The following is a 9,062-nucleotide window of genomic DNA, read 5'->3' as shown; positions in this document are numbered from 1 at the left end:
CAAGTTCTCTACCAACTGAGCTACCCAAGCACCACTCACGGCCCGTCCGCACAACTCTACCTCTGCCAGTACCTCGTCTCGTACCTTCCAATCTTTGCAGAAGCTCTCCTGCGAACCCTGCAGGACTATCACTACTGAAAGAAACGATATTGCGGAGAAATGGCTTAGCCAAAGCCTGGGGGATGTTTCCAGAATGAGATTTTCACTCTGCAGCGGAGTGTGCGCTGATCTGAAACTTCATGGCAAATTAAAACTTTGTGCTGGACCGAGACTCGAACTCGGGACCTTTGCCTTTCGCGGGAAAGTGCTCTAGCAACTGAGCTACCCAAGTAGAGTTTTGAGGACGGGGCGTGAGTCGTGCTTGGGTAGCTCAGTTGGTAGAGCACTTGCCCGCGTAAGGCAAAGGTCCCGAGTTCGAGTCTCGGTCCGGCACACAGTTTTAATGTACCACGAAGTTTCATATCAGCGCACACTCAGCTGCAGAGTGAAAATCTCATTCTGGAAACATCCCCCAAGTTGTGGCTAAGCCATGTCTCCGGAATATCCTTTCTTTCAGGAGTGCGAGTTCTGCAAGGTTCGCAGGAGAGTTTCTGTAAAGTTTGGAAGGTAGGAGACGAGGTACTGGCAGAAGTAAAGCTGTGAGGAGGGGGCGTGAGTGGTGCTTGGGTAGCTCAGTTGGTAAAGCTCTTGCCCGCGAAAGGCAAATGTCCCGAGTTCGAGTCTCGGTCCGGCACACAGTTTAAATCTGCCAGGAAGTTTCATACCAGCGCACACTCCGCTGCAGTGTGAAAATCTCATTCTGGAGACTTATGCAAGAATCCCGGAAGCTCGATAGCTTCACTATCTTTCAGGTGTTATCAAGGGCATTTAGCAGAATTTTCATCAACGCTGCTTTACGGTTAAACCAGTATGTACCATTGCAAAGGGGCAGATAATCTGAAGCCTATCTAGGTAGGTGGACAGATTGTTTTAAAGGACAGCTGAGTGACCAACTCGCCCCGCTGCCCATGGAATGTTATGACTTCTTCGGAGGGTAGCTCTACAATAATTTTCACTCTGGTGTAGAGGGTGGAGCCACTTGGTACGCTTAGAAACCATTGGACAAAATTTGGGTCATAGCAGCAAAGGGTGTTTATACTTCTATAGCATACGTGTTTCGTGGTCTCCTGATGCGTGGTTGTGAGGAGTAGGTGAGGGGGATTCACACCGAGACAAATGTAAATAAAGTAGCATAGTGTCTCTTCATGAAATTTGATGAAATGAGCGCTCCAAGAAAAGGGGTAGTTTCATCGACGCCCCTTATGCCACCTCCTGAGGCCTTTATGTGTCGATTCTTTGTGGCGGTGTGTCTGAAAGTTTTTCTACAACCACCCATAAGAATATCATCTTACTTTAACGTTGGGAATCGCGGTTCTCATCTCAACCACAAAAGCCTCAAGCGAAGTGGTTGACATGTGGCAAATGGCGGAGAATTAGGACCCTCCCATCCTGTGACACGTCCACGGTAGCGTTAGGTAGATTTAAGGTAACATTTTGTGACAGTACGATGTTAATAACTTACTCTACACCACACATGTAGAAGGGTGGGATAAACCGATACCGATACTTTAGTTCTGAATAGCCGATATTTTTCTGTATTTGCTTGGTCTCGGTTATGTCAGGTTTATTTAATTTCTTACTAATAACCAGGTGAAAAACGATATTTCAGTTTGCCATAGCAACAGTGCAACCGTGTTTGGTTTTTAAATGAAACTATTAAAAATGCGAACAACGTTTATTCGTAAAATATCAATTGCCTTGAAATATTGGATGCATAGAAACTTAGAAAAGCGATCAGCAATATGTTAATAATAATGCCCGTAGTTAGAAACCAGAAGCAAACACGTGACACAAGAATCGGTGCAGCACTGCAGAGAAAATGATGTACCTATTGCCATGTGGCGCGGCATATTACTCGTTACGCCTTTACGTGCAGTGTGTAAGACCCGCCATCACCTGCGCTACATCTACATCTACATCTACATCCATACTCCGCAAGCCACATGACGGTGTGTTGAGGAGGGTACCTTGAGTACCTCTATCGGTTCTCCCTTCATTTCCAGTCTCGTATTGTTCGTGGAAAGAAGGATTGTCGGTATGCCTCTGTGTGGGCTGTAATCTCTCTGATTTTATCCTCATGGTCTCTTCGCGAGATATACGTAGGAGGGAGCAATATACTGCATGACTCCTCGGTGAAGGTATGTTCTCGAAACTTAAAGAAAAGCCCGTACCGAACTACTGAGCGTCTCTCCTGCAGAGTCTTCCACTGGAGTTTATCTACCATCTCCGTAACGCTTTCGCGATTACTAAATTATCCTGTAACGAAGCACGCTGCTCTCCGTTGGATCTTCCCTATCTCTTCTATCGACCCTATCTCGTACGGATCCCACACTGCTGAGCAGTATTCAAGCAGTGGGCGTACAAGCGTACTGTAACCTACTTCCTTTGTTTTCGGATTGCATTTCCTTAGGATTCTTCAAGTGAATCTCTGTCTGGCATCTGCTTTACCGACGATCAACTTTATATGATCATTCCATTTTAAATCACTCCTAATGCGTACTCCCATTTTATTTATGGAATTAACTGCTTCCAATTCCTGACCTGCTATATTGTAGCTAAATGATAAGGGATCTTTCTTTCTATGTATTCGCAGCACCTTACACTTGTCTACATTGAGATTCAATTGCCATTCCCTGCACTATGCGTCAATTCGTTGCAGATCCTCCTGCATTTCAGTACAATGTTCCATTGTTAAAACCTCTCGATACACCACAGAATCATCCGCAAAAAGCCTCAGTGAACTTCCGATGTCATCCACGAGGTCATATACTTATACTGTGAATAGCAATGGTCCTACGACACACCCCTGCGGCACACCTGAAATCACTCTTACTTCGGAAGTGAATGACATGCTGCGTTCTGCTATCTAGGAACTCTTCAATCCAATCAGACAATTGGTCTGATAGTCCATATGCTCTTACTTTGTTCATTAAACGACTGTGGGGAACTGTATCGAACGCCTTGCGGAAGTCAAGAAACACGGAATCAACCTGGGAACCCGTGTCTATGGCCCTCTGAGTCTCGTGGACGAACAGCACGAGCTGGGTTTCACACGATCGTCTTTTTCGAAACCCATGCTGATCCCTACACAGTAGATTTCTAGTCTCCAGAAACGTCATTATCCTCGAACATAATACGTGTTCCAAAATTCTACTACTGATAGACGTTAGAGATATAGGTCTATAGTCCTGCACATGTGTTCGACGTCCCTTCTTGAAAACGGGGATGACCTGTGCCATTTTCCAGTACTTTGGAACGCTACGCTCTTCTAGAGACCTACGGTACACCGCTGTAAGAAGGGGGGCAAGTTCCTTCGCGTGCTCTGTGCAAAATTGAACTGGTATTCCATCAGGTCCAGCGGCCTTTCCTCTTTTGCTGTCGTCCTCAGACATTGATTGCATCGCAGAATGGCAGCATCGATAGTTTGCAAGTATTTTACGAAGTGAGGAAGCAATGAAGTACATTGCTCTATTTGCTTTAAAAGGTTGAAAACGGGAGGAGACACAACAGACTTGTGACTTCATGTAAGCCGAAAACATCCGCATTGGTCCTTGGAAGAGAAGGTAAATTTGATTCACATACCTGTAATTTCACTGACGTGCTAGAAACACGCGATAGTAATTGAAACCTTAATTTTGTGGTCGTCTCAGGGAGAAAAATTGATGCCCTCCAAAATTGACAAGCCGGGTAAATCATTAATTTGTGACCTAGCGCTCTCGCTGCCGCAGCCCCACATAGATCGTGATATCCTAGTCTTTCACCTTCATTAGAAGTTTTCAGTCTTTGTACGAAATCTACTTTTATTACTGGAAGTAATGAACAATCGATAATCAGTTATTTCGGAAACTGGTTCCTGTGAGCTGTTTTAAAATCCGGAATAAACTAGAGAGGAAAGGAACCGATTTAACACAAAACGATTGTTTCAGCTCATGATAACGTACTGCTCCCAGTTTGTTTCAGATTCAACGCAGAACAGCTATACTGAAGCTACCTAAGAGTAGAGGTTGGTAACTCCGCAGAGTCATTGCCAACAGAAAACATTATTTCATGGTCAAAATGAAAACTAAAATCAGACTTAGGTTAGCAGAGCACAGTACGTTAGGGGTACAATAAAATTAATTATAGTAGTGAATACAATTTACCACTCATGAGCAAACATCGATATGTTCTGTTCGGGACCATGTCCGTAACTGACACTTCTCATCGTCATTTCAGAAAGATATTGTCCGGTCCCTATGCGGTCCATAACGATTGCCTCAGGCAAAGAGCAGTAATATGGGGGATCCGCTTCGAATTGCCGAGCTTATAGGAGAGGGTCGGCAAAAAGCAGTGGCCGCGTTATCGCGGGCGCTATAACGACCGCTGCTGCACCCCGCTACTGCCGGCGGCGTGTAACAATGGAAGAGCGCTGCCTGCGTCTTAATTGATTCCCGTCCGGGCAGCCTTGTTGGCAGGTCTACGTGTAGCGCGCCGGCGGGCAGAACATTTTCACCCATCGCAGCTCGCACCAAATGAATTTTGTCAGAACTGAAGTGCTTTAGAAGCAGCGCTCCACATTCGTCTGGTAGCAAAAGCTAATTTTGTAGCCTACGGACAATATTGACTATGTTTACCTTAGATGGAACGGAAAAAAACCTTTTGTTTATAGTATTTGTAGTTTTAGACAAGGCTTGATCAGTGGAACATATTCTTTGAAATTCTAAAGGTGGCAAAGATAAAGTGCGAGTAGCCAAAGATTAGCTACAATCGTACAGAGACAAAATTACAGTAATTAGAGTGGAATGACATGACCGGAACGAATTATTCCGTAAGGGAGTGAGACAGAATATGAGACTACCGGCCATGTTATCGGAACTAAACATTGAGCAAGCAGTAAACGGAACCAAGGAAAAATTTGGAAGGCAAACAAATTTCAGGGATAAAAGCTAAAAATTAAAGGTTTGTCGATATTTTAATTGTGTAGTTGACAGAACTGGAGTTCGAAAATCGGTTGAACAGATTGGATTGCTTTTCGAAAAGAAGTAAGAATAACACCAACCAGAGCAAAACGATGGTATTTAAGACAGGCGAGGTACAGGTATTTAGGCAAGGAAATGAGACATTGACTGTAGCAGACTAACAAAAACGATCAATGGATAGGAATACTCTGAAATGATAACGAATAGTATTGGTGAAATGGAGAGTTGTGAGTGGTATCGGGGTGAGGAACTGAAGAATAAGGCTTTCTTACAGCAAGCCGGTTCTCAAGTATGTAGATCAAGGTGTAATTTTCAGGGTTTAAGATTCGATTAGTTGGGAGAGGTGCATCGCACTGTTCTTCTGCCTGAAGAACACTACAACATATCAGACAACGGTAGCGCTTGTTTTGTTTATCTTGATGAGGTCTGTGATGGTCTCTGTCTGAGGTAGGGAGTATAGTGAATGAATCTTACATATAGGTACAAAACAATCAACGAATTACTGACGGTCCAGCTTAATGACAACACAATATAAAGATTGTGTACAAGGCGTTTCAAGAGGAAAAACAAAAGTTTTAGAAGGTAGATTAATTCGAACAGTACCTTTCATTCAAAATGTGTCCCGTTTTTATTGGCTGTAAAGAAACAGCTGTCGCAAGTACCCCAACTAATGCTCAATATATCAAGCAAAGGTGAGTGAGTTCAAAGTTGTTTTCTTAAATTTCGCTTTAGATTTTTATTCAGTAACGTATAATTTTGACAATATTATCTGTACCTCTTCTGAGGTCGTCTTGCGCTGTTTTAGGAAGGCTAAACAGCTCAGAATCGGAGCGATCAACTAGTACCTTGTGCTTAGATTTTTCTTGTAAGCTTCGTCTGTCAGTTATCTCCTCAGGCAAAACTCTAAAGGGAAGCTCCAGAGACCATGGTGGTAAGTGGATCGTAAAAATTTCTGAGGATCCATGTCTCAGAGAATGTTAAGTGTAGATGATGTGTCTCTTCAGGACTGTAATATGCTGGACTCCGTCATTTTGAAAGAACATAAGAAGCGATGTAGCACTTCCGATACCGCTGTAAAAAGTGTGAAGTAACATGCCCTGTAAGGCCACATAACACAGCAGGGCAGCCTTACAATTTACAGAGAAGAATTCATCGGTTTTCATTGGACCCCAATGTGAGTTACGAGTTTTATTGATACCATCACGAGTGAAAACAGTACTAACGAGATTAATCAAATATTTGAAATTAACCGTGGACCAAATTCTGTCTATATGACTTTACTGAATACTGCTGTAATTACTCCTGTAAGAATGTGACTATTGTAAACTGAGGAAGCATTTTGCTGACGGATTTACCGTATTCATCAACTCGCGGCTCCCACTTTGAAAGTTTTCTTATCACTCAAAGCAACAACACTTCAGACAAGATATCCACCAAGATCTACGCTCATCAGGAATGACCTTCTTCCAGCAAGTCGCAAACTGTCAACGTTCGTGCGAACTTATCAATAGGCTTCAACAAAAATCAACATGGAGTGCCTGTGTGGTGTCGGGACGATTCAGGACGGACACTGAGAGATAAATGCAGAGCGAGATGCCTGAAAACTCAACAGACGAGCATGTACGGTTACAGATGGCTAGTTTCTGCAGCATTCACCTTTCATAGGCGCCTGGATGTCAACCTGAGCCAAATGGTTCAAATGGCTCTGAGCACCATGTGACTTAACTTCTGAGGTCATCAGTTGCCTAGAAACTAGAATTAAACCTAACTAACCTAAGGACATCACACACATCCATGCCCGAGGCAGGATTCGAACCTGCGACCGTAGCGGTCGCTCGCTTCCAGACTGGGGCGCCTAGAACCGCACGGCCACTCAGCCAAAGCATCGATTTCTTCCGCCACATCTAATGAGATTAACTACTTGTTGGTACACAAGGAACGTCAAAACAGACAAGGTTACCAGGCCTACGAACGACATCGACGACCCTTTTCTATACTTTTTGGTACTGTCAGCCGCTTATTATTTCTGAAAGTATCTCTATATCACAGGGAAGACAGTACTGGACTTGAAGAACATATAACTGTAAGTAATACCACAGCGAATTTATGAGATGCCTACATACATATAGGCACCTTTAGGGCAAAGTTGTAAAACTAGGTATTTAATTTTCAGTGATGCTAAAACAAACAATTTTGGGCGGCTCGGATGTAGTGCCGTGACGCAAAGGAATATCGCATTACGGCGATCTGCTTACCATCGTCAAAGGCACCCAACGTGCTTACCTTCCCTCTATGATTGCCAACTTGGGTACCGCTCCTGTATGACAAGACTCTTGCAACTAAGCGTTGACGTATTATTCCACCAATTGCCCGTGCATTTCTTTGCCGCCAAGAAGAAAATATCTCGGAAATCGAAACTGCATTGCACAACACAGCTCATGAGATACTTTTTTGAAAACTCGTAATTGTCTCCCATTTTGTAGCAGAAGTTAGATATTGGCTACGAGATGCATTGAACCTCCATTTGTAATGATGCAAAAGCGTGGCGTACTGTGAGGTCTTTCTCGGGCTGCGGGATTCTTAATAAAGTCACACAGGTACCAAATTTCAACACAACTCTGCCAAAAACCACTGTGGATGCACGAGGGAAGCTCATCAAAGCCCCTCCTACCTACAGTTCACCCCTTCGTGCGTCGCAACTGCGATGGGAGTCACAGCCGCGACGCTCACGGTTGAAATCACGCAGGTGGCCGAGGAAAAGGTTTCAGATGCGCTGCCGCTGTGAATCGACACGAAAAGCCCTCAGGAGGTGGCATAAATGGCCCTTCACTGGGACCGTTCGTTTTCACACAATCAGCGCTCGAAAATAATACTATATAGCAGGATGTGCTACATAACGACGGTCTAGCCAAATGCTGCCATTGCTGACACCCCTAAGACAACTGAACTCTTATCTACGGGCACTGCAGGGCTGCTACCCAACTGAACGAGATTTCATTGCTTTGAAGTGTAGTGCGTCTGTACTTTATGCTCTGGTGAACAAAGTAGAGTCACTAGGGACTATTCAGATCTGTTCAACGAAATTGGAACGTGATCCGAAGCTTTTTGGTCCCACCTTCTTCGCCCTCTCCTATGGCGTGTGCAGGAATGGGTGCTACACTGACACGCAGACGATATTAAGTTGGAGAACATTTTGCATTGAGCAGATACAAATTTATCGTACCAGATATCAGCTTTCGCAGTATGTAAGACGATCCATTGTTAGTACTGATCCTGCTATATAATTAATGGCCACCTTTCTACATCTGTAATCAGCTTTTTACTGGGCGAACTAGTACCAACTGTGGCTTGTCTGGAATTAAAGGGTATTCGTTTATGAATTATAAGAGTTTGATAAGCAGGACATGGCTGTGTTGTATATTTTGAAGGTTAATGAACGTATTTTATTCCAGAGTATCCTTGTAGTCACTAATTATTAATTTTGTACGGCATTACTTGCAATAGCTTCACGGGCAATAGCCTCATGTTTTCATCATACGCCGGCGTGATACATTTGTCTCACGTCGAAAGATCCGATTGCTTTAAAATAAAGTGCTCTGTTTCGAGAAAGGAGTGGGAGCCTACACATAACAGCCTCAGTACTCTTTTAAGTAGTCAGGTATTAAAACGCCACCAGAAATTTCTATGTTGTTGTTGTGGTCTTCAGTCCTGAGACTGGTATGATGCAGCTCTCCATGCTACTCTAGCCTGTGCAAGCTTCATCTCCCGTACCTACTGCAACATACTTCCTTCTGAACCTGATTAGTATATTCATCACTTGGTCTGCCTCTACGATTTTTACCCTCCACGCAGCCCTCCAACATTACATTGGTGATCCCTTGATGCCTCAGAACATGTCCTACCGACCGATCCCTTCTTCTCCCCAATCCTATTCAATGCCTCTTCATTAGTTATGTGATCAACCCATCTAATCTTCAGCATTCTTCTGTGGCACCACATTTCGAA

The 9,062-nt window shown here is 43.9% G+C and overlaps 1 non-coding gene across 1 annotated transcript; it reads left to right on the top strand.

The window, feature by feature from the left end:
• Positions 1-358: 358 nt before the first annotated feature.
• Positions 359-433, top strand: Trnat-cgu (transfer RNA threonine (anticodon CGU)). Its single transcript has one exon. It is a non-coding gene; the product is annotated as a tRNA-Thr (tRNA).
• The last annotated feature ends 8,629 nt before the right edge of the window (positions 434-9,062 follow it).

The sequence above is a fragment of the Schistocerca nitens genome, chromosome 8, assembly GCF_023898315.1.
Source record: "Schistocerca nitens isolate TAMUIC-IGC-003100 chromosome 8, iqSchNite1.1, whole genome shotgun sequence".
NCBI lineage: Eukaryota > Metazoa > Arthropoda > Insecta > Orthoptera > Acrididae > Schistocerca > Schistocerca nitens.
The sequence above is the reverse complement of the archived record's forward strand: the minus strand, read 5'-3'. Positions and strand labels throughout refer to the sequence as shown.